We start from the raw sequence: 27,983 nt of genomic DNA, 5'->3' as shown, positions 1-27,983 counted from the left end.
CACCCAAACAGGCTTAAACCTGCTTACTCCTGCTTACCCCTGGGCTACTTTATGTATTTATTTTACATTTGTTTATTGGGACAATCCGACTGGATGCTTGTCCATTTTCAGAGGTGGCCCGGGGAGTAGAGCTCTACAGTAAACCCCAGCTACTCATTACAAGTAATACAGAGGTGTTCACATTCATAGAGAGTAACAGACTTAACATAGCTATGTAACAAATTCTTCATGCTTAGTTTACATTAACATGTCGGTATTATACATGCATAGGTCAGGTTTACATGTTAGGTATGACTGTTGACAGAGGTCAGTTTAAGTTGAAGTGAGATTCCAGTTTAACAGGTCTGGATAGGTTACACTCAGGTATCGGGTTAGGTTTGGTTATGCCATACCTGTGTGGTAGAGTAGACGAGAATAGTGAAGGAGTAGGTAGGTAGGTAGAGGGGGAGACATTGTAACTGTATAGTAGCCTGTTGGAATAATTGGTAGGGGAGCAATAGGGAAGGTTTGAAGGATATTGGGATTTGTATGCGAGGCAGGACAAGAAGTGTCGGTTTCACTAGTTGATGTAGGGGTATAGAGTGTAAGGTGGGGGGGGGGGATTTCGCCAGGTGGTGAGCATGTGCTAATCCAAGTGTGCTTGAGGTGTTCCTTCAGCTATTATTTACATGTGTCCTTTGGGACAGCTGAGGTAATACATGTGGGTAGGGAGTTCCAGATTCTGCCAATATACTTGGGCAAGAGGGTGTCACCTACTTGTAACTTGAAACATTAACAGAAATGAAAAAGGGGTTGATAGGTAAGTGGTGTTAATGGGGCACAAAGAGGGGCCGATAGTAGGGGAAATAGCCAGGGATGTGCAGGAAGGCTGAAGGGAAGGTCCGCAGCTGGGCATTTCTTCTACAGTAACAGCTGTGCATATACACTGAATTTGGAGGTAGCTTTGGACACTCACACCCCTGGGTGGGGGCGAGGACAAGAATAATAAGTTGTGATGCCAATTAGATTGTCTTACATGCCTACAGTGGGGTGTTGCGACCATGTGTTCTTTGGTGTTATTTAGTGGGTTTTGCAACAACACATCTGGTTATACCGTACTTTGCCATGTAAACTAGACTTTGCTGCAGTTGGACTCATACTGGGAATGGCTGCTCGTTAGGTGACAGCTCTGCCCAATTCACACTATTGCTTACATCCACGAGGCAGTCCAAATAGAACCACTCCAACCAACACCTGGATGCCTCAACCCATAATTTCATACCCATAGTCCCCCCCGCCCCTCCTCTACAGCACTCATCCTTACTCTGGGTGCAGGTCGGGTCTAACCACACCACTACACACTGCCCAGTCTCCACCTCTCGGGACCCATCTCATACGTTGTCTCGACTCATGGGTCATCAGGCTTTCCCAACCTTGCAGTCTTAGTACATACGTGCCCTGCCTTGATAAGTCATTGCACGGATGGAACTCCAATCACAAAGTAATTTTTGAGTTGTACCACAAGGGACGTTCCTGCCTATGTTTCTAGATTAGACTTAGTGGGTCCACAGTATTTCCCCCACTGGTTGTATCCTGCCTGTGGTTTTGGGAGCAGTGAATTGTTTACTTTGTGTGTTTGTTTGTATGTTTCCCCTATTTGCCAGGGGGGTAATGGTACATGTTACACGTATGTTGATTGGGCCCCTCATCCCCATTGGCGGTGCCTACGATCATATGTCATTCTTATGTGCTGTATCATATCATAGATATATATCTGTGTATGTATGTGTATATATATATATATATATATATATATACACACACACACACACACACACACACACACACACACACACACACACACACACACCTATGCATATATATATATGTATGTATATATATATATATATATATATATATATATGTATGCATATATAAAGATATATATATATATATATATATATATATATATATATATATATATATATATATATTGCTGTATATATATCTAACAACATGTGGATGTATGGTTGTCTGTATATGTATATATCTATATGTGGGTATTTATATATATATATATATATGTCTGTATATGTATACATATGTACTACAGAGAGGGAGAGGTATATATCTATTTAGTTATGGGTATATATACACACACACATACATCTACATATTTAGCTACATGTCCTGTAATGTTGACTGGTATTGCTGGCTACTATGTTTCGTGTGCATATCAGGCAACCTTGTGTGCCACGTATGCTTTGTGATACCTACAAATAAAACCGTTAGTGTAAACGAGGTCATACATGTAGTCTATTGTTAGTACCAGGGAAACATTCGTCCCATGCGGTACAACCCAAAAATTGGGTATTCTTCTTTCGTCTAAAACCATGGCTGCAAAGGTACTCATGGCAATGTGCATGGACTACAGAGTGTGGCAGACCTAGGATATTTGGGTCAGGACAACATACAGGATGAGTCCCGAGGGGTGGGGGGGAGTGGAGGGTGGGCAATGTGTGTTGGTGTGGTAGCTACGGGCTGGTAACCAGGGAAGGGATGGTGGCTGTGTGTGTGTGCAGCTGGGGGTGGAGTGGAACTGTGGGTAATGAATGCATGGGTCGAGGATGGCCTGGGTTGGATGGGCCTGTACTGGTTGGCCCATCTAGTGGGTGGGGGAAAGGGGAATGTGATATAAACATGTGAAACATAAAAGAAGACTAATTTAAATCCCTATTTAAATGAGACACTTACAATGAAATGAACTTGGTAGTGTATTGCAAGGCGGATGTGTTTGGCTGGGGGGTATGCCAATTCGTACGAGACTTATATTGTTTGGGGCCTCTCAACCCCATTAACGGTGCATGTGGACATATATGTTTCCGTTAATCTACCATTGCTATCTACAGATGTCTGTCCATATATACCTATATGGGTATATATATATATATATATATATATATATATATATATATATATATATATATATATATATATATTTGCTTACATATTTATAACTATGTCCATATATACCTACGGAGATATATATCTGCATACATATATGTAACTTGCTGTGTATATGTAGACATATAGGTGTTGACATATATATGTGTAGAAACTGTTGCAAAAGAGAGTAACATCCCATGAGTGGAGAAGCTCCCTGGTCAGCCTCAGTAAGAAGCTGGGATCCCTTATAAGATCCTCCAAAGCTAGCTACAAAAACAAAATTGCCATTAAACCAAGGACAACCACAAAGCATTCTATAGCTCTGTCAAGAATCTAGATGGCAACACCCAGATCTGCTCTGAGTTACAGCACAAAGGCACGAAAATTACAGAACCAACTGATATTGCCAACATCTTGGCAGATCGGTTCAGTGCTAACTTTACCCCCTTCTCACCCCCTAAAGGGCCCATATCTATACAGGAAGAATGCAGAGTCCCTGTAATCACAGCTATGCAGGTAAAAGCTGCACTCTCTAAAGCCAAAAACACAGCATCCATGGGACTGGACAACATCCCAGGCTGCGTTTTACACGAACTTCAGAACAAACTGGCTCCCTACTTAAGCACTATGTTCAATAATAGCCTTGCATCAGGCTTTGTGCCCACTGAATGGCGCACAGCAACAGTTATCCCACTCCACAAAGGGGGACCCACCACTGATCCCGGGAACTATTGACCTATTAGCCTGACAAGCCTGGTCTGCACGACCATGCAACTTCTCATCATGGAACTCATAAATAAAGACATTGATAACCTCCAAACTCTGGATCCCGCCCAGTTCAGGTTTGTGAAAGGCAGATCATGCCTCCTGAACCTGATCGACTTATTTGAGGCAGTCACCAAAGCTGTGGATGAGGGTAAGGTGGTTCACACAGCCTATCTTGACCTCGCCAAGGCTTTCGACACCATCCCCCATTCTTGAATTATAGCTAAACACACTAAACTAGGTATAAATCCCTATGTCACAAGATGGGTTGCTAACTGGCTCGCTGACAGAACCCACACTGTAAAAGTTGCAGACTCCAAATCTGACCTCAAAGCAGTGACAAGTGGAGTACCACAGGGTTCAGTCCTGGGACCTCTCCTGTTTGATATCTACTTCTCTGAAGTACAGGCTAACACAGAAGGCCTCTGGCTAATGAAGTTCGCAGATGACTGCAAACTAGGAGCCATAGTCAAGTCCCCAAATGATCTGGACATCCTACAGAAGGGCCTCACTGAGACAGATGCCTGGTGTCAGAGCCATGGCCTCAAGCTCAATGCCAAAAAGTGCAGTGTCATTCCCTTTGGTAAAAACTCTGTACCCATGAACTACCACATAGGCAGCAATCTACTTAACACCGAATGCGTGATAAGAGACCTTGGGACCCAGGTGGTCAGTAGTCTCTCCTTTGATAGTCACATCACCACAGTAGTCAGGAAGCCCTTCTACGTGGCACACCTAATCATAAAAGGTTTCTCATCCAGGAAAAAAGAGGTCATTGTTCCCCTCTACTCGTCACTCATTAGACCCATTATAGAGTACAACGCCCCTTTTGGAATGTACCTCACAAGACATCTGCAGCAGCTGGAAAGGCCACAGAAGTACCTCACAAAGAGGATTACTGGACTCAAACAAATGCCCTACACTGACCGCCTCAAAAAACTCCAGCTTTACTCCGTAGCATATCGCTTACTCCGAGGTGATCTCTGGCTAACATATAAAGCTATGTCAAACCCAGAGCTGTTGGACATGCTACACCTAAAGAAATCCCAATCCCTCCAGGCTACATGCTCTAGGGACCGACACCTTGTCACCACAATAAACAGGACACACTGGAGGGATAGATTCCTGTCCCAGAGACTTCCTATACTCTGGAACAAGCTACCCATCTATGTCAAGCAAAGTTCTTCATTAGCAGTCTTCAAGAAAAATCTTGATGAGTGAATGAGAAATAGGAAATACACCCCGGGGATTACTTCTGTGTCTCTGCTGGACAGTGGCACAGGAAAATAACTTTCTTGGGTGGAGTAAGCTATGGAACCTTGCTGGCTAGGCTTACATAGGCCCTTGGGCCAATAGCCTAGTACCTACCTATGAACCTATGTCAGCATTTGCATGTATATATGTTCATATATTTGTGTGTATATATATATATATATATATATATATATATATATATAGATATATATAGATATATATGTATATATTTGTGTATATATATATATATATATATATATATATATATATATATGTGTGTGTGTGTGTGTGTGTGTGTGTGTGCAACTGCATATATAGATATGTTGTATCCATTTAGAAAGGAATATATTTACACACACACATACATCTAGATGTAGGTATGCATTCTCTGTACTGTTGCATGACTGGGCTGGAGTTATGTTTCTGAAAACATAAGATTTATGCATATCTGGCATGGCTTAGTGGTAAATCATTTTGTGTATGGTGTGTATTGTCCTGGGTTCGAGCCTTGCAGAAGCTGTTCATTTTGTTGCTGGGCAGAACACTGGCCATTGGATACAGAGTGATTAAGGCACTTTAAAGAAGTTGCAAGCGGGTTTGCGGGGAGGTAAGCACTGCTAACTTCCGGTCACAGTTTCTTACACCCAGTTAGTTTCTCCTTTACTTAATCTGTGTAGGCAGTACTTACCCCCACGCAAACGCACTTACACATGCTTACTAGTGCTTACATATGCTTACTACTGCTTATCTGTGCTTACACCTGTTTACTGCTGCCTTATTCATTATGATACTGACTCTTCACGTACATTTCCTGCAGTACTCCAGTTCATAAATATATGTTATTTAATGGGTTTTGCAATACAAATATTGCTTATACCATGCTTTGCCATGTAAAATAGACTGTTCTTCAGTGGGACGGGGAACTGGGAATGCCTGCTCATTAGGCAAATGTTCTGCCCACTACACTACTGCTGTGATGCTTCATTTGCATATATCTTCCTTGTTATCCTCTTCAGCCTTTTAAGCTCCTTTAACAATAGCTAAGCAGTGGGCGCACCTGCGCACCTATGGTTAGCTGTACTTGGAGTTTTAGAAAACAATACAGGGGTTTCTTCTTTTGATTTTTATGTCCTGTTGCTGTTGTACACATGGGGGACTGTTGGTGGGGATATGTGGACACCTATGAGTGGTCTTGCTCATTTATTTCCACTTTCTGCTGTTCAACATTGCAGGGGCATATTTATTCTGAGAGCTCCGCTCTCAGACATGCCCCGTGCACTTGTACATGCTCCATATAAGTCTTGGAGGTCAAGCATTCTGCATTCATTAATATGCATGGCACACTGCTGTCCGTCTCCTACATGGGTGCTTCCGTGCAGGACTACGCTAGTCCTACATGGAAGATTAGTGAATCCAGGGGAAAATCTTCATAGATTGGATGCTGGATAAACTCTACACCTTGGCTGTACCTTAGTATGCTGTCTGTATAAACCACCAAGAAAAGGAAGGAACAAGATGCACTCTTGGTAGATTCCTGTACCCATCCCGAATGCATTTCACTTAATACTGATAATGCAGATACAACCATTGGTCCTCAAACACAGTATCTACATGTTACACAGCAGTGACATTTGGAGTCTGAACCATTGTAACACCTTCTACAAGACATTCCAGGGTACATGTTCATATACTTTCTTTGTATCCAAAGAAGCATACATAGACAGTACATTCTAGGGTACATGGTCATATACTTTCTTTGTATCAAAAGAAGCATACATAGATAGTACTGGTTAACTTCTATAGCTTCCTCAAGTACTTGGTAAGGACAAACAGTTGATTCACTGTTCCAAGGCCAGGGCAGAATCAACATTTCTGCTAATGAGTCAAAGGCTAAGTTCTTAGATGAAGTCACTTTTCCAGCACTCTGACCTAGGCTTTCACATGTAGGTTGGGAAGCATGATCTTGTATAATTAAATTCCAGATCAGATTATGTTTTGAAAATGGGACCCATCACCAAAGTTCACCAGTGAGGTACAGTTCCTACTATCTTTGCAACACTGATAAATTGTATTAACCATAACACCAGAGTTACATCGAGCACATTCAGCATTTTCATGTCTTAACTACTCCCACAGTCAAGTCACAGCAGAACTGTTTAATCAACAGCTGTGACCTCATCAACAGAAATATAGTTTCTCCAAAATTATTTTGAGCATTGCTTACTCAGAAGAAGGAGTACCCAAAAGATTTTGGAATTTCCTAAATCATTTCTATCACAGTCTGAAAAATGCCATAATTGAAGTTACAATTTTCCCAGCTGGTTGATAACATTCTGGTTAAAGTCTCACTTCCCTATCTTTAGCCAGGGAATGGTTTGGCAGGACCTCTTTAAAGTCACGTGAAAATCATTCTTCATGCCCCCATCAAATTTGTCTCATATGTGGGTCTTTGCTTTGGTGAATGCCATAGTTGCTGATTTCTTGGACTCTGTAGCTATGGACAAAATACAGAATCCTTCCACTTGCATTGCTTGGAAGGAATTTGTCTTTGTATTGAAATTCACCAGACGGTCCTTCAGGTATGACCATGAAAAGCAATGTCCACATGTTGGATGCAGCTCTTTGCCACCACATCATCTACTGAGGTCTTTAACAAGGTTCATTTGGACTCCATGATCCTAACCTTAGCAAATATACTGGAAAAGTTCTTCTGCAGGTAACAGTTTATCACTTCTCACTAAACCATTGGGAAGGCTTTCTTACAACAACATCATTATACACTTTAATTTCATTGGCCTGTCTGGCTGGAACCCTACCCATCTAATCCAAGTCACAACAACTGAAAATCAGCTGACTGCTCAGCATCTGTTATGTCCAGAGTGATGACATGACTACAAAGCTGATCATTGGACAGTGGCCCAGTGCACTTTAGTGCCATGTATAATGATGTCCATCCATGTGATTGAATACATTATTTATTATGAACAGTTGGTGACTGGCACAGAAGTCCCAAGACAATCCCCTATTCAGATGTGGAGCAGAGAGTCATTCCTTCAAGTCATGCACGTCCAAATATCTCATCATTCATGGGAATATTGAAGACACCTGATAAATTAAAACATCAGTAGGTGGTCCCTGTAAAATTCTGAAACTGCAGTTTCAAATAAAATCAAATATATTGAATAGCTGCAATCTGCATATGTGCAAACCACATACAATGTTTTCCTTTCTGTAACAGTTCAATTGGGGTCACCCTCTTGCCTACTTGTCAGAAACTCCAAATGCAGGGAATCCAGTGGTGTTTTGTGAGAATCCCCAGACCTATTTGAGAACTCTCTCAAGGGTCATCTCCAGAGTAAGCGGTATGACACTTTTGGTCAAGAAATATGGTTTTAAATCTAGTGATCTGTGAAGATATAAAAACAAGTAACTCTAGTTGCTACTTTTCAGCCTCCCACACAAACCCTGCACCTTCATCACTAGTAAGATGATATTCAGTGCCCCAAAAACGTTCTTCCACAACCAGAGGCAAGGCTGTCTTAATCTGACCTGTGATTGCCTGCCAGTTGACTGGACATCAGACCTGGAACTGCCATTCTGGGTCAACTACATTGGTTTAAAATTCATGAACTGCAAACATGCAGCCTCAAGTACATATAGGATTAAGAAGTAAAATGTATAATTTTAGAAAGGGCTTTATCTTCTCTTCACCCCCCCCCCCACCCCACATCTGACCTTACTTATATATTCTTGCTGCAAGATCTTTCCAACTTGCAGAAAGAGGAATTATTATCAAAACATGAACATAATAATTCTTTCAGTATCAGCCGTCCATCTCAGAACCACATGAGCAGCCATACTTTGTGTGTAAACACATAACTACAGCACACAATGATACTTTGCAGTACGGTCAATGAACAACTTTAACCAATAGCTTCATGATCAGTCAGACAGGAAACATCGTGTAGTCACAAATACTAGTACAGCAATGCAAGCATCAGTCAGTTTTCATTCTAAAAGAGAAAACAGCTGATGATATTGGAATTATGGCTAAATACTTTGGTAAAAGCTAGACTTTATCTAGCTTTAATCAGGTATGTCAGAATCATGTTAAAAACTGGCTCACTTTTGATTCACTATATGGCCCCATTTCTGGGTATAAACACTTCCTAAATGATGTGAATCAAGGGATGTAGGCCTAAAAGGCACACTGCTTATTTTCACTGGAGATTGGAATGCTGTTTAGGATAGCACAGTAGCTGAATTCCCCTTGCTAAATGCTCTTTCCAGGAATGGCATGGGAAACTACAACTTAGGTTTATTGGAGAAATTCCTTATTTGATCAATGGCAAATGTAAATAAATAATGCAAGACAATATACACATTCTTCTCAAACTATTTATTCATCATCATCATCATCATCATCATCATCATCATCATCATCATCATCATCACTTTCTTCCCATTTTTCTTCATAGGGGGTTGGGTATCACTTCAATTGTCACCATCTTGATTCAATGTCACACTTCTACCTTCTTCGACAACCATGCCTGACGGTCACAGGTCTTCTCTGGCACAATCCAGCCATCCTTTTGCTGGATACCCTTGTTTCCTCTTCCCTTCTTCCTGCCTGTCTCAAATCTTCTTCACCAGACTGTCTTCTGCTTTCCTGCACATGTGCCTGAACCACAATAATTTGTTGTCTTTGGCCTTCTCAGCAACTGGGGCTACTTAGGCTTCTGTTATGATGTCCTTATTTCTTCTTCTGTCTGATAGTGTGCATCCTACTATGCATCACAGGCATTTCATCTCCATCACCTCTAGTTTCTTCCACTGATCTGTCTTCACTGCCCAGGTTTCTGTTACATATAGTAGTACTTGTCACACCACTGTTTTGTACAACTTACTTTACAGCTTTTTAGGCATTCTGCTGTCACACACTATCTCTGACACTCTGATCCAGCTGGTTGCAGCCCCTCTGATTCCAGCTTTGATCTCCTTATTCAGATGTTGCTTCTCTTCAACCATCCCTCCCATCCAGATACTTCAGGCTGCTAGCCTGTTTTATTATTTTCCCTTCTATCTCAATTCTTAGCTTCTTCTGATTTGCTCAATTTGCTGCCATTACAACTGCCTTATCTGTACTCAGTTTCATCCCATGAGCCCTCAGTTTTGCATACCATTCCCCTATCTGCTAAAGTTCTTGCTCAGGGGCTACATGTAGTGCCACATCATCTATATACAGCAGCATTGTTGATCTCTCCCTCCAGGCCTGTTTGCTAATGTAGTCCATCACCAGAATGGACAGGAATGGGTTCAGAACTGAACCCTGATGCACGCCCACTATTACTTGGTACACCATTGTGAGTCCTAACACTGCTCATACTTGTATTACTGGGTCCTTGTACATAGCCTGCACAAATTCTACCAATGTTTCTGGGACTTCAAACCATCAAAGGATTGCCAAAATCAGCTTTTTGGAACCTTGCCATATGCTTTACCAAGTCTAAGAATCCCAGTTAAACTCTTTCCTCATGTCTGGCTTCTTCTCAACTATCTGCATCACTGCAAACATCGAGTCAGTTGTGCTGCATCTTGATCTGAATCCGAACAGCTCATTTCTCATCTTACTTTCTACTACACTGCATATTAAAAAAAAACAATAAAACACACTGCATATTCATTTATCAAGCATGCTCTCCAGAACTTTCATGCTGTGTGACAACAGTCTAATACTTCCATACTCCCCACTGTTAAGAACAACCCCTTTGTTTTTGTAGACCATGGTACTAGTATGCACATTCTTTAATCATCTGGGATACAACTCTCTCTTCATACTGTTATGAGTACCCTCTGGAGCCATTTCTCCCCTAACTCACCTAATATCTTGATCATAGTAACAGTGACATCATCTGAGCCTGTTGCTTTCCCTGGCTTCATTTTCCTTAGGGCTGTTCTTACTTCTGTGATGGGCTCCTCTTCTTCTTTCACTGTATGCTGTATCTGGGGCAGTACAGCTTCTGTGAGGTTTTCTTCTTTCAAAAGCTGCTGAAAGTATTCCTTCCATCTGCTTTTGGTGTCCTGTGCACTGGTGATCAGGTTATTGGTGGCATCCATTATGAAGGGTGTCTGATGACTATCTTCTTTATCTTTCTGTCTTTGCCTTGGAACCTGATAGAGTTATGTTGTGCCATCTACCGAATAACTTTCCAGAAGATGGCAGAGTGCCTCTGATGGCTTGTTCTTTGCTATTGCAACTGCTCGCTTAGCCTCTGTTCGTCAGCCATTTTTCCATCTTTGTCTGGTCCATCTTTTCCATCTCCAACTTTTTCCTGTACTCTTTCTTTCTTTTGATAACTTTCTGGACTTCTGCATTCACACCAGATTTCCTTATGTACCTTATTTCCATACTTAACTCAGCCACAGTTTTGTTCAATAGTCCTCACACATGCTGTTTTGAGGCACTGCCATTCTTCTTCAGCTCTACATTTTCTCTTCTTTGTGAGGTTCAGGAGCTCAGAGCATTTCCTTAAACACCTGTGCCTTCTCTACAGTCAACCTCCAGGTCTTCATCCTTGTTTCTGTTAAGCTTAGGCCTTCAACTGCTTGCAGCTAACTGTGGCAACCAGTGGTTTATGCTGTGGGATGACTGTTTCACTGAGGATAACTTTGCAATTACTGTTTCTACCCCAATTTACTTACTAGGATGAAGCCTCGAGTTATTTCTTCATTTACTAAAATTGCTTTCCATTCTTTTTTTTAGGACCTAATATCTGTGGTGGAAGATATTCATTTTTTGGAGCCCTACTCTTTGCTACCCAACAGTTGATCTATACTCAGAATATTGAACTTAAAGACTGCCTGTGTCCTGTCATAGTGGCTAAACTTGGAGAAGGATAAGAAGGTGAGTGTTGCAGTTTCTCCACTTTCTCCTTATTTTCTGAGTTTGTATATACAGTTTATGAGGTATGGAAACTAGCCCCATTTTGGAGGTGTGCATGGGGGCTTTGCAATCTTGGGAGCATCTCTTATTTACAGATAATGGAAGCAAGTGCTATAGAAAAAAACATAAACTGTAAGAATATAGCACAACAAGCCCAACAAATTACAGCACACTGGTTTAGTCAGAGACAGCACTCCACAAAGTAAAACATAAATGCTTATATCCGAAAGTACGTTTTTGTCTATACAGACTTTCTCAGATGCACAGATGAATGTATCTCACAAGCAGCAGTTTAAATACTTCTAAATAAATAAATAAATGATGCCCCTCCAATCACAGTGCAACTAATTAAAATGTCAAATTGTGACAGACTAGAATGTGACAGAATAAAATGTATCACATAAAAATCATGTAATATATAAATAAATACACATTTAAAACATTTAAAACACAAAATATTGTATTTAAAACAGTGGATCAAATTCTGTGTGTGTGTATACAAAAAATGTAATAAAAACAGTCACTAAGATCTTTTTATAATGGTAACGTAAACACCAAACGAAATTCAAACCAATAACCAAAAGCAACAGGCAGGCTAAGCTGAAGAAGTGGATACACACTGCAGTTTATTCAGGACAAATAACAAACATGCCGCAGTAAACTAGTTAAGCACTTTCATCCAAATCAGGACTTCATCAGAACTACTGCATAGGTTCATAGGTTCATAGGTAGGTACTAGGCTATCATCACAAGGGTCTATGTAAGCCTAGCCAACAAGGTTCCCTGGCTTACACCACCCAATAAAGTTATTTTCCTGTGCCACTGTCGAGCAGAGACACAGAAGTGATCCCTGGGGTGTGTTTCCTATTTCCCATCTACTCATCAAGATTTTTCTTGAAGAGTGCTAATGAAGAACTTTGCTTGACATAGATGGGTAGCCTGTTCCAGAGAATGGGAAGTCTCTGGGATAGGAATCTATCCTTCCAGCATGTCCTGTTTATTGTGGTGACAAGGTTTAGGTCTCTAGAGCGTGTAGCTCGGAGGGATTGGGATTTCTTTAGGTGTAGCATGTCCAACAGCTCTGGGTTTGACATAGCTTTATATGTTAGGCAGAGATCTGAGTAAGCGACATGCTACGGAGTAAAGCTGGAGTTTTTTGAGGCAGTCAGTGTAGGGCATTTGTTTGAGTCCAGTAATCCCCTTTGTGAGGTACTTCTGTGGCCTTTCCAGCTGCTGCAGATGTCTTGTGAGGTACATTCCAAAAGGGGCGTTGTACTCTATAGTGGATCTAATGAGTGTCGAGTAGAGGGGAATGATGACCTCTTTTTTCCTGGATGAGAACCCTTTTATGATGAGGTGTGCCATGTAGAAGGACTTCCTGACTATTGTGGCGATGTGACTATCAAAGGAGAGACTGCTGTCCACCTGGGTCCCAAGGTCTCTTATCACACATTCGGTGGTAAGTAGATTGCTGCCTATGTGGTAGTTCATGGGTACAGAGTTTTTACCAAAGGGGATGACACTGCACTTTTTGGCATTGAGCTTGAGGCCATGGCTCTGACACCAGGCATCTGTCTCAGAGAGGCCCTTCTGTAGGATGTTCACATCATTTGGGGACTTGACTATGGCTCCTAGTTTGCAGCACACACCCTATTTATACAATCAGTAAAATCACATGACTACAATACATATTTAAGCAAATATATGACCAAATATAAAAAACTAACACGTGTATATGAATATAAAAAATATAAAGCGTATATATGCGTATGTATATTACATAAGACACTAAAAATATATAATCAGTAAAATATGAATTATAAATTATTACTAGTTATGATTAATATTTGAGTGTCCAAAAAAATAAGTGAAAAGATAAAAACACTATGACAACCCACCACTCAAAATGCAAAATCACTAATAAATCTTTGAAGCCCAATACTATCAACATTCTAAGCTCTTTATATTGAAAACAGGGACAATTGAGAATGCTTCATTCAAACCAGGGTGGGTTAGGGCATTCAACCTAAGTTGCCACATCAGCTCTCTTACCAATAAATGGTCTTCTATAATTATACCCCTTGTGTCTTTTTGAACTTGTTCTAGAATAGAAAATTTAAAGGTATGTGTAAGACAATTCTTAATGTGTCTGGCCAGGGCATTTGTATCCCTGCCCACGACAATATCTCTAACATGTTCATACATTCTCTCCTTAAACCTTCTAGTAGTTTTCCCAATATAAAAGGATGAACACACCTGGCAAATAGCCACATAAATCACCCAATTGGTGTCACAATTAAATCTACCTTTTATATATTAGCTCCATTAACTCTTACTTTTGTACCAGTTTGAACATGTTTACACATTTTACAATGACCACACTTTAACATGGCCTTAACTTCTGACCTATTAAAGCCATTAGTTTTGTATATTTCCTTTTTCCAACATATCCTTAAAATTGATATTTCTCCTATATACAACAATGGGTTTTAAACCAATATATTAGCAATCTGCACATTAGAAGAAATAATAGACCAATTATGTTTAAGCATACTCGTTATTTCGGGAGAATGAACAGTAAAAGTAAATATACATGAATTACAATAAACACCAGCTGAGTTCACTGAATTGATAGAGTCTCTAATATCTGACCCTTCTGAACAAGATAGCTGGGTGTCACCATTATAGTCTAACAAAAGTGGAGCATAAGTTTTCTGCTCCCTCTTATTCACTACTTCAGTTTTAATAGGAATCAAAAAAAGACCAAGGGTAACCCCTCCTTGCAAACATATCTAATACCTTCTCTACCTCCAATAAAAATATGTCATCATCAGTCACCATTCTGGCCAACCTCACAAGTTCGCTTTTCACCACAGACTTTTTTTGTGCCAACGGATGAAAACTGTCAAAATGGAGGCAACTATTTGAGAAGGTAGGTTTCCAATATATATTTGACATAAAACACCCAACCTCCACATCTTTATAAATGGTTACATCTAAAAACTCAGTCTTGTCGTCCTTAATGTAATGAACAAATCGTAAAAAAGAAGTTGTTGAATTAATATATTCAATAAACTCATCCAGCTTCATATTATCGTCATTCCATATGATAAAAATGTCATCCAAAAAATGAGTATAAAACAAAAAGGAATCTTTAAAAACTGATTTGAAAATAAAATGTTTTTCCCAGTAACACAATGGGGGCACACGCTGCCCAATTGCCAACCTCTTCTCTTGTTTGTAATATTAGCCTTCAAAGAATATGAAATTGTTAGATAACACCATTTATAACACCATTTCAGTCAGATAAACAATGACATTCACTCTATCCTGTTCATCTATGTGTAATTCACTCAATATCTCATCAAACCACCCAAGCTCTTCATTTTGAGGAATAACCGAATATGCAGACATTTGGAATATTGTTAAATTTTCTAACAATAGAATAGGGACATTAGGAATATTGTTAAATTTTCTAACAATAGATATTTTAATTTAACAATGAATGAGAACATGTTGTTGGAAGACATGACTAATGACAAATCTATCCGTATTATGAAACCAGATAAAGGAGGAGGGGTTGTTGTTATGGATTATGTCGATTACATAAATAGAATGGAAGCACTGTTATTTACTGATACATATGTGTCGATAACTCTTAATGAATTGAACATTGCCTATTCAAAAATTGACAGTGACCTTTTAGATATGTTGATGCAAGGACAGATTTCAGTTGAAGAATATGAATTTTTAGTCAACAAATACCCCGTTGTTGCTGGGATTTTTGGGATCCCCAAAATCCATAAAAATTTGGATGACCCACCTTTAAGGCCGATAGTGGATGGTTGTTGTTGTTCTTCTTTTGGATTTTCCCAGTTAGGGGTCGCCACAGCAGAACTCTGGTCCGCTAATGATTGGCAGTAGATTTTTACGGTGCCTAGGTGCCAGCCCGACGCTCAACTTTCAACGAAGGCATGCCCATTCACGCATGTCTTTTGAATGCCACTCGACCATGGTGAGGACATGCAGACTCCACACAGAAGGTGCTCCAGCCGAGAATCGAATGGGAGAACCTCTTGCTGTGAGGCGACAATGCTACCACTGCACCACCGCGGCTTTTAGCTGATAGTGGATGGTACAAGGTGTAAAACTTATTATATGGCCAAATATATTGATCATTGGTTAAAGAAACCATGGGGTCATTTTCAGAAATCTGTCGTGATTCATAGGATTAGTTGGGGAAATTATCCAAGGTGGCATGCAACGGGGAAGTATTGTTTGTTACAGCTGATGTGTGTAATTTATATTCGGTTATACATCAAGATGCAGGGCTTAGGTGGTTGTATGAGATATTGAGTGAATTACACATATATGAACAGGCTAGAGTGAATGTCATTGTTTCTCTGATGGAAATGGCATTATCTAACAATTTTATATTCTTTGAAGGCCAATATTACAAACAAGAGAAGGGGGTAGGAATGGCGGCAGCGTGTGCCCCCAGTTATGCTAATTTAGTTTTGTGTTATTGGGAAAAACATTTTATTTTCAACTCAGTTTTTAAAGATGCCTTTTTGTTTTATACTCATTTTTTGGATGACATTTTTATCATATGGAATGACGACATTATGAAGCTAGATGAGTTTATTGAATATATTAATTCGAGAACTTCTTTTTTACGATTTGTTCATTGTATTAAGGAAGACAAGATTGAATTGTTAGATGTAACCATTTATAAAGATGTGTAGGTTGGGTGTTTTAAGTTAAATATATATCAGAAACCTACCTTCTCAAATAGTTACCTCCATTTTGACAGCTTTCATCCGTTGGCAGAAAAAAAGTCTGTGGTGAAAGGCCAGCTTGTGAGGTTGCCAGAATGGTGACTGATGATGACATATTTTAATTGGAGGTAGAGAAAGTATTAGATATGTTTGCAAGGAGGGGTTACCCTCATTTTTTATTCCTATTAAAACTGAAGTAGTGAGTAAGAGGGAGCAGAAAATTTATGCTCCACGTTTGCTAGGCTATAATGGTGATGCCCATCTATCTTGTTCAGAAGGGTCAGATATTAGAGACTCTATCAATTCAGTGAACTCAGCTGGTCTTTATTGTAATTCATGTATATTTACTTTTACTGTGGATTCTCCCGAAATAACAAGTATGCTTAAACATAATTGGTCTATTATTTCTTCTAATGTGCAGATTGCTAATATATTGAGTGAAAAACCCATTGTTGTATATAGGAGAAATACCAGTTTTAAGGATATGTTGGAAAAAGGAAACATACAAAACTAATGGCTTTAATAGGTCAGAAGCTAAGGCCATGTTAACATGTGGTCATTGTAAAATGTGTAAACATGTTCAAATTGGTACAAAAGTGGAGCTAATATTTATATAAAAGGTAGATTTAATTGTGACACCAATTGGGTGATTTATGTGGCTATTTGCCAGGTGTGTCCATCCTTTTATATTGGGAAAACTACTAGAAGGTTTAAAGAGAGAATGTATGAACATGTTAGGGATATTGTCGTGGGCAGGAATACAAATGCCCTGGCCAGACACATTAAGAATTGTCCTACACATACCTTTAAATTTTCTACTATAGAACAAGTTCAAAAAGACACAAGGGGTATAATTATAGAAGACCATTTATTGGTAAGAGAGCTTATGTGGAAACTTAGGTTGAATGCCCTAACCCCCCTGGTTTGAATGAAGCATGCTCAATTGTCCATGTTCTCAATATTAAGAGCTTAGAATGTTTATAGTATTGGCCTTCAAAGATTTTTTAGTGGTTTTGTGTTTTGAGTGATGGGTTGTCATAGTGGTTTTACCTTTTCACTTATTTTTCAGGCACTCAGATTTTAATCGTAACTAGTAATAATTTATAATTTATAATTCATATTTTTACTGGTTATATATTTTAGTGTCTTATTTAATATACATACACATAAATGTTTTATATTTTTATATACCTATACATGTTTCAGTTTTTTACATTTGGTCATATATTTGGTTAAATATGTATTGTAATGTCATGTGATTTTATTGATTGTATAAATAGGATGTGTTTAATTATTGCAGTAGTTCTGATGAAGTCCTGATTTGGATGAAAGTGCTTAGCTAGTCTACTTTGGCATGTTTGTTATATGTCCTGAATAAACTGCAGTGTGTATCCACTTCTTCAGCTTAGCTTGTCTGTTGCCTTTGGACAATGGTAACACACCCTCTAGTTGTCGTTTTGAGAAAATTCAACAATAAAAAGTTACACCTTGATTTAAAATTATCATGTGTATGAAATAGAAAAAAAAAGGAAAGGGTGTCTTGGGCAATAAATTTATATTCAATTTAACATCCAATGAAAGAAAGGTGATGGGTGACGCTATAGGTGTCAACACACCACAGCCATGCTAGATGTGTAAAATCTCTAATAGAGAACTTACCAAACAACTACAGATCTCCCTCATGTGTTATGCAATAGGAAATGCATAACTGTCAAGATATCATCTAAAATAGACTACACTGAGATGTGAGCCCACACACAGGCAAAATACATTTATACTGACCTACTGCTTAACCATTTGGGTTAATGAACATCAAATTTTTCTTAATGCTATAAATGTCTGTGGAATAATGATGGAATTCAAATTTATTCATGTTATAAAACTATCATGAGTCAGCAGATTGAGTTTAACTGTCATAGTTTGCAGAAAAGATTAGTATGCACTTTAAACAAATAAATAGACATTGATGGAATTACTGCACAACTGTGGGATTCAAACCAGCATGTCAACACATATAGGGCAAACCTTACAGCCATAAGACAATATCAGGACTACAGATCCACATTTCTTGTACTTGCATTGTGTTTACAAGGCTCACACATATTCCACTCATTGAATCCTCAAATTATGTGCATATTCTACAAAATGGCCTTACAGAAACAGATGCTTGGTGCCAGAGCCATGGGCTCAAGCTTAATGCCAAGAAATGTATAGTTATCCCCTTTGGAAAAAAACATGTACCCATGAATTCCCACATCGGTGGCAGTACAATAAACACTGAAAGTGTAATGAGAGACTTAGAGACACAGGTGAACAGTGGTCTCATCTTCAATAACCACATCGCCACAACAGTCAGGAAATCCTCCTATGTTGCACACCTCATCGCTAAGGGCTTTTCATCCAGAAAAAAGGATGTCATTGTCCCATTGTGCTCATCTTTCATTAGACCCATTATAGAGTACAATGCCCCATTTGGTATGTACCTTACGAGACATCTGCAACAGCTGGAAAGGCCTCAGAAATACCTCACTAAAAGAACCACAGGCCTAAAGCAGACGCCCTATGCTGACCGTCTAAAAAACTCCAGCTATACTCTGTGGCAAATCATCTACACAGAGGCGGTCTCTGCCTAACATACAAGGCCATGTAAAACCCTGAGCTGTTGGACATGGTCCACTTAAAGATATCCCAATCTCTCAGAGCCACACGCTCCAGGGATTTAAACTTTGTCATCACAATGAACAAAACATGCTGGAGGGATAAGTTCCTGACCCAGAGACTTCCCATACTCCGGAATAGACTGCCCATACATGTCAAGCAGAGCGCCTCCTTGGCCCTCTTCAAAAGGAAGCTTGACAATTGGATGGGAGATAGGAAATTCACTCCAGGGAATCACATCAGTTGCCCTGCTAGACAGGGGTCCAGGGAAGTAAATATTGTGGGAAGAAATATCCAGGGAATTGTTATGGCTAGGCTTGTATAGGCCCTAGGGCTGATAGCCTAGTACCAACTTATGAACCTTTGAATCTATGATGACCTGCATTGCCCATGCATTCATTAAACTAATGAAATCAGAAATTGATTATAAAAGACTTTTGACTTTTGTGAATTTTAAACTTTAGCGTTTACCAGTGTATGTATTAGTCATACAGAAGTATAGTGAATGAAGTTTCTAGAAGCTTTCTGGATAATGTATAAATGGTTGTCATCAGTGGCCTAAGTGCTGTAGACGTTAATGCACCATGGCCATGTGTAAAAATCTGTACTGAATAAGTTACCACTCAAATACAGATCTTCTATATGTGATGTGCAGTATTACATGAATCACTGCCAATGTTTTTTCAAAATAGGCTATAATGGGAATTGAACCCACATAGGCAAACAATAGTCACATTCCTATAAAGCTTACCAGTCTAGCTAAGGGACATCACAGTTCATTCGATGTTCTAAAATCAGAGACTGTGGAATAGCAATGATACTAGTATGTTTGAAGTTTGTATTAATATAGTTATATTCAGCAGTCCTGCATACTGTTTACTGTGTCCCAGGATAGTTACAGATAACCTAAAAATGCGTAGACACATGAATGTTAACTTTAATGAGTAGATAAAAATGTTCTCCCATGTAAATTGCTATTATTAATACAGATACTCTTGAAATACAAAAACACAGAGTCACATAAACACATATGCTTATTATATACATACATACATGATAATGTAGGTGTTAGAGTATGGATTATGTAACTTACTGTTGACAACTGGTGGCTGGTGTCAGACCTCTGCGGCCCTCTGGTGAAGATCTTCTGCATCCCTCCAATGTAGGTCAGAATAGCGGTGACAGATCTCCATGCCAGTTTGTCTGCAGTGTTGTCTTGTAATCTGGTTCCAGATGTCAATCATTGCAAAGTTCCTGGGGTTGTGTTTATCCTCTGCTCAAGTGCAGCACAGACAGTGAGTATATATGTTCTCCCCTCATCTGTCCTGTTCTGTGCCTGGACTTGCTGAAGCCTCCTCTCAGTCAACATCCTCATTATGCTTGTCAAAGTCTTCTTTAAATGCTAACTGCAGTCCCACTCAGTTCACAAGTGGCAATGATACGATAAGGACATATAACAATATTGCACTTTAAAGTAAGCGCTTATAGGATGGTGATATACTATTGTAAGGCTTTGGTCATGTGCTACAGATATTCCTCCTTATTGATAGGTATTGGGTAGTTGTGCTGAGCACTGTACACTTACGCTGAGCTATTTGCTAATTCAACAAGATTTGAGAACTTATGTGGACATTTGCTAATGGAATTCTAAAGTCCTAAGTGGAGATATCCACCCCAACCCTGGCCCTACTGTCTCCAACCCCAATCCTCATAATCAGACTAGAAACCACAACTTCTCCCATATTACAGACAATAGAAAGCCAAATGACTTCCTTCTACTAAGCCTAAATATTAGAAGTATATCCAACAAAGTCCATGAACTCCATGCCACCATAGACTTGTACTCCTCAGATATAGTCATCCTGACAGAAACCTGGCTAAAACCTCACATTACCAGTGAGCAAATACTCCCTACAGGTTATGGCATACTAAGAGTAGACTGGCTAAACAAGAAAGGAGGTGGTGTAGCTATAATATTTAAACAACATCTAAACATCCAGATCTTAAAATCATCAGCTCCACAGATAGGCAATGAAGAAATAATATATACCGACCTCAAAATAAACCAAAACAAAACCATCAACATAATTGGATGCTACTTCCCACCTGGCCAAAACATCCCTCCACTAGAAAGCCTCCTCAGCTGGTCTACCCACCATCTCCCCCAAGAAACTATCATTTTAGGTGATTACAATATTGACTGGCAATCCTGTTCTGGCAACCATCCAACCCATCATGTAAACCTTCATGACTTCACCCAACTAGTCCAGTCGCCAACCAGGATAAATAAAAACTCCAGCAAGCACACTACCCTGGATTGGATACTAGTCAGTAAGAGCCCCCAGTCATATATAACAGGCTGCTTATCAGATAGCCTCAGTGATCACTCCCCAACATTCCTACTGAAAAAATACCTATACCAAGCTAAACCTGTCATCTATCGTCAGATACGTAAAAAAATAAACTTTAACCCACTCACATTCATCTCATCCCTCAAATAATGTAACTGGCATCCTCTAAAGTACCTCAGTCTTGATGACGCAGTTTAATTTTTTAATACTACCTTCCTGAGCATCCTTAATTACCATGCCCACATAAGACTTTCCAGAATCAAAGCACAACCCTCCCCATGGCTACAGAAAACCACTAAGTCAGAAATGAAAAACAGGGATAAAGCCTGGGAGCACTGGCGCAAAACATAGACCCCCTCAACTAGACAGAAATTCCTAGAACTACGCAATAGAGTCAAAAAGCTAATAAAACAGGACAAATTCCAATACTACCAGTCTGCTCTAGACTCCTCCGAACACAGCCTCAAACAGTTCTGGTCCTCCATAAACTCCATCCTCCACCCAGGTAAAGTCAGTACCCCTCCTCCTAACATCCCTCACTCCTCAGAAAATATTGCTACCTCATTCAACACACACTTCACACAAACCATACTATCACTAGCTAAACAACACAACCCCCCTCCCCTCCAACCCACACCTTCAACTACTAATCTCCCCACTGCCTTCTCTTTTTCTTCTGTATCTACCTCCAACATAAAAAAAAAACTCTTAACTAAACTTAAACCCACCAAATTAGCAGCAGACAACCTCCCAAGTGAATACCTACAAATCGCAGCTGATGCTCTGGCCTACCCAGTATCCATCTTGATTAACCGATCTCTGTCAGAAAGTTATGTTCCCACACTGTGGAAAGTATCACATATAATTCCCCTCCACAAAGGCGGACCCCCCACAGAACTAACCAATTACCGCCCCATAGCTATTCTCTCTCCACTCTCCAAAATACTAGAGAGATGCATAAACTCTCAGGTCTCAGACTACCTCCTTACTAACAACCTCCTTTCCAATACTCAGCATGGTTTCTGACCAAACCATAGCACCACCACTGCCTTCCTCTCCTTTACTAATACTATCCTTCAGCATAAAAACAATGACTATCTCTCCTCTGCTACTTTCCTAGACCTATCTAAAACATTTGATATGGTCCCACACAAACAACTTTTCTCTGTCCTCAATAAACTATCCTTCTCACAATCAGTCACCAACTGGTTTCAGAGTTACCCGTCTGACCGCCAACAATCCGTTGTATGGCGGAATGACATATCTCCCCAACTACCTGTCTCCATAGGGGTTGCCCAAGGATCCATCCTTGGACCCCTGCTATTCTCTGTTTTCACAAATAATCTAGCCTCTGCCACCACACATGGCACACTCATACAATACGCAGATGACTCGACCATCATTTGCTCAGCCCAGTCCCTACCCAAAGTGCAAAAAGTCGCACAGGAAGCCTTTTCCTCTGTTGAAACTTGGTTATCCGATGCCCAATTAATACTCAACTCAAACAAAACTAAACTACTCATCTTCCAACCCACCAAACATACTCAAAACAACTCTCACTTTAACATCACAGCAAAAGACAACACCACTATATACCCAACTGAACACACCAAATTGCTAGGAGTGGAAATAGACAATAAACTAAAATTTGACATTCACATATCCATGACCATAAAAAAAGTCACAAAAAACTAGGAGCATTATACAGAAATAAGCATCTTCTCACCAAAGCAGCAAAGATTTCAATAGCAAATTCCCACCTTATCACCACCCTACTTTATGCCTCTCCAATATATACTAACCTAAGGCAATATGATCTAAACAAGCTAGAGACCTGCTACAACAAAATTGCCAAATTCAGCACAGGGGCATCCTACCATAGTCACCAGTGTCTCTCACTTGCTGAACTGGGCTGGCTTGAACTCCCCCACCTCCTCCAATGGTATCAAATCTCACTCGCCCACAAACTAGTAAACCAGCCACTAAATGTCCCATCCCTCCAGAATCTACTCCAACCCTATCGCACCACCAGACCACTAAGATCCAGCAACAAAAATCACTTGCAGATCACTAAAGCCAATAACTCTGTTGGTGAAGCACTATTCTCTTGCACCATAGCCAAATTATGGAACTCCCTCCCACCCACAATTACCTCCGTACCATCATGCACCCACTTCAAAACTTTACTAAAAGCGCACCTAAAAACATGCTGGCTATGCCCTTGCAACTCCCACTCTAATATCACCCACCCCATCCAACCACTACCTTTCTTTCCACTCCACTAACTACCTTGATTATAGCAAGCTCAGATGCTCATAAGCCTAGTACTTATACAGCAGGAACTTCTTATTTTAACATTTGTTAATGTCTGCTATGTACTTCACAGATAAAGATTCTAGTTGTCTACTGATGTACTATGTTCTTCATCTGTAAATATGTTGTAAGTAATTGCTATGTAAATTGTTAATCGCTATGTAATCCAATGTAACTACTGTCTGTTTATTTTAACTGTGGAGCTTTTCTCCCCGGGCCTCCTCTGAAAATGGACCTACGTCCAGTCGGACACTCCCTGTCAACAAATATAAATAAATAAATAAATAAATAAATAAATAAATAATGAACCTCATTAATTATGTGTGCTGCAAATGGTACTTAAAAGCTGTGTGTACTTAGCTAACCTCAGTCTGGGGTATACCTGAATTAGAGTTAGCTTCCAACGGTAAGCTGTTACCTGCTTGCTTTACTGTGTTGGAATACAATGATATTATCAAATACCTATGTTCACATTATGCTGTGTAAAACAACTGAAACATATTTTCATGCATATGTTGCCTGAAATTCTCTACATTACACTTTATCTGTTACATAAACAAGGGGGTAGACTTCAACAATATTCCTGTATGTGGATACATGTCCATTAGTAACAAGGAGGTTTTCTCCATTTGCAGTTGTATGGATACAAACAAACCAGCCCTGATGAACTACAGATACGTAAGGATATAAAATATATCAGTAGTTATTGCAAAATAACCGGTAATATAAGACATATGTTTGCAGAGACTGACAACTTATGGGATTTCCACAAGTTGCATGTTCAGTGACAGATGCTTAATCATATAGTAGTAGTGATTACATTCAATGTGATAGAGGAAACATTAGGATGGCTTAGCATTTATATTGTTTCTTGTAGTGATATGTAGTCATGACTGCATAACAGGTCATTTTCATATGCTGATGTTTTACTGCCTTATTTCTGTATAAATTCCAGTAGCTATATTTTGTGTTATATCATAATGGTCACATTTGTTATGCTATCACTGACTACGATAATGCATGAGGTGCATCTTACAGTCTAGAGTTAGAATTGGTAGGTGTGTTTAGATGTGCATGTAACTGTGGCAACACCATTGTTATAATACTGGAGTTGTGGTACATTGGTTAAGTGGTAGGTCCTTGCTTGTCATCATATCTACCGTCACAGGTTCAAATCCTACCTCTGCATATTTGACCTGTACAATATTGTTAAATGGATTGATAGATATGTTGATGTTGTTAGGGTATATGAATCAGATATCCAAACATGTTTTTAATGTTCATTCCAATTATCTGTACATAACAGTGGCATACATGACACCAACTGTTTTGCATGGCTATGCAAGACATTCATTTTATGCATGCTTGTTAAATGGATTGATAGATGTGTTGATGTTGTTAAGGTATATGAATCAGATATTCAAACATGCTTTTAATGTTCATTCCAATTATCTGTACATAACAGTGGCATACATTATACTAATTGTTTTGCATGGCTATGCAAGATATTCATTTTATGCATGCTTTGAACACTGTCATATCAATATGTGAGCCCTTATATTAACTCTTAAGATGTGCATATCCCTCTGTCTTCCAGATGTTGAACTGCAAAAGGAGAGGCAATTTTATACACAGAGTAAATGAAATAATAATAGAGGCTCTGTGCTAGCATGGCCAGAACCTACTTGAAAGGATTGGCAATACTGTGTGGAGAAAACACGTGTAGACAGATCTGACTCTCATGATAAATGCTGTAGATGATTACAATAGATCCAGGGAGGCCTGCTGGCAATGCTGCTCTAATATCATCTTCTGTGCAGCCAACAGACTCTGCCACTGTGAGAGGGCATGCAATGCTTCTGGAGGTGGGCCACCATTCCCTACCTGTATATAATAACGATATTTCTGGCCTACCATCATAACACCTGCCAGGATCTTAGGCTATCCAGGGGTGGTATTGAAGAAGGTGTTCCAGGATGTACAAGTATCTCCAATGTTCACAAACACTGCAGCCTATACCAATTGTCATTGAAGAACATTCATTCAGAATTCTTACTGTAATGTTATACTTGTGTTACAATAGCAGAACTATGCCACGGATGTGACAGCACACCTGATGTGGATGCACAGTGTAAGTGTTGTAACCTGTTATCTTCCTAATGCAATGCATACATAAGACTCTCAGCAGCATGTGTATTGCTGTGTTTTTCAATTGCATATACTCATCAACATCTGAACAGCAGCAACACATGCTATGCATGTGTCTCCATATCCTGCTAGTGTGAACCGTAGTTGTTGTGTGCCTCTGCCTCTAGTTATCACTGAGGATTCTACTCACATGTTGTTGTTGTGTGCCAGTTTATAATACAGGATCTGCTTTACTTTAGATGATATGCTTCCCCAGCCAGGAAGTACATAGCTAGTAAGGCAATCTATATGTTTGCTACATTTCACTAGTGATAATTGCATTTGTTCCCTTCATGACTATTATGATCTTGTTCACCTGCATAGGACAGCTGCTATCTGAACATCATCATCGCCCATCTGATATGTGTATTTATTTGCTTTGTGTTATACCTCAGGTGGACTACTACATGATGCTTAGTAGTGAGTTGTATACGTGTCTCTTTTTACATGACAGTGTCATTTCAACCCTCACCACTGGTGGTGGAGTCGGAGGAGGGCATGTCTGGAGATTTTAGTAGTACAATCTGTCAAATTTGTTTAATATGTAAATTGCATGGCATATTTCTGTTATATAGCCATGACAACTTGGTAAGTCTATATCATCATTAGCACTGTAGTTATATAGTTGTCCCAGAGTTCAGTACTATGCTGTCTCATTTGACCTCTGTGAATATATGTGACATGGGGTTCATTGTCTGGCTTGGAAGGGGACCACCATGTGGTATAGCCTCTGATAGAGAGGGTAATAGGACTGGCCATTCTGATGATGTGGGGACATCAAATGGACATGATGGTGATTGTAACCCACTGTCTGACGTAGAGACTTGTAATGGTGGAGACTGTTCTCCACTATGGATGATGCAGTCTGCTGGAATACACGTGGGAGTATAGCTGATGTATATGGACATGTTTCAGAGGGTGTGCACTTACAATTGCAGACACATGAATGTTCACAGTGACATCATGGCCCTGACCTGCATGCACTTGACTGTGCCACTGATTGCATAGCACACCAGCTACGTGTGGTACATGAAGGTCAGGAGCACAGACATGAAAAGATCATGCCAGCACTGACTGCACAGCATCACAGTGTGTTATCTGTTGCATGCTCTCTGGAAAGCCTTGTTACAGCAGTGCTAGAGCAATGCTGCAGTTTTAACTGGGTGTTACATGCCCTAACTGTACTGATCAAATTACTTCCAGTGGACAGGGGCAGACCCCCTCTCATTAGACCCACACATGGCCCTTGGCCATCAGTGTCTATGCTGCAGCATGTCTGCTGTTGGTCACTCAACTGTGAGCCCAGCAATCATGTCCAGACACATCACACTACTGATCCTATCCACACTTCTCCCAAAATTCTAGTGTCACCACAACCAGCTTTTTGGTACAGCACTGTGGGCTGAGTATTCCTGGGTGTTGCAGGGGCAGCCAGGGCCATAGCATGAGCCATCAGTGTGGATGCCCTGCACTGTGTTAGAGTTGATACAGTGTATGTCCTGTTATGTCATTCGGAATATGCAGAGATGATGATGGGTTGGGAGGGTGGCCTAATGGTTAAGGTGTTTGCCTTACAAACACAAGATGCAGGGTTTGAGTCTCACAAGGGATAATTGGCTAGACTTAATATGGCTCGCAAGGGCAGTTAGCTTAGTACTAATCTATGAACCTATGAACCTATGATGACTGTTGTGTTGACCACTGACTAGTTAATCTCTAGGTAGTTTTTCAAATGTCTGATACCACAGATCATCTCTCTGAACATATATACATGACCAACAGTATGTTAGTTTTGTCATCCATCACTGA

The sequence above is a fragment of the Protopterus annectens genome, chromosome 4.part0, assembly GCF_019279795.1.
Source record: "Protopterus annectens isolate FY-2018-M chromosome 4.part0, PAN1.0, whole genome shotgun sequence".
In the NCBI taxonomy this organism is placed as follows: domain Eukaryota; kingdom Metazoa; phylum Chordata; order Ceratodontiformes; family Protopteridae; genus Protopterus; species Protopterus annectens.
This window is presented reverse-complemented; position numbering follows the sequence as displayed.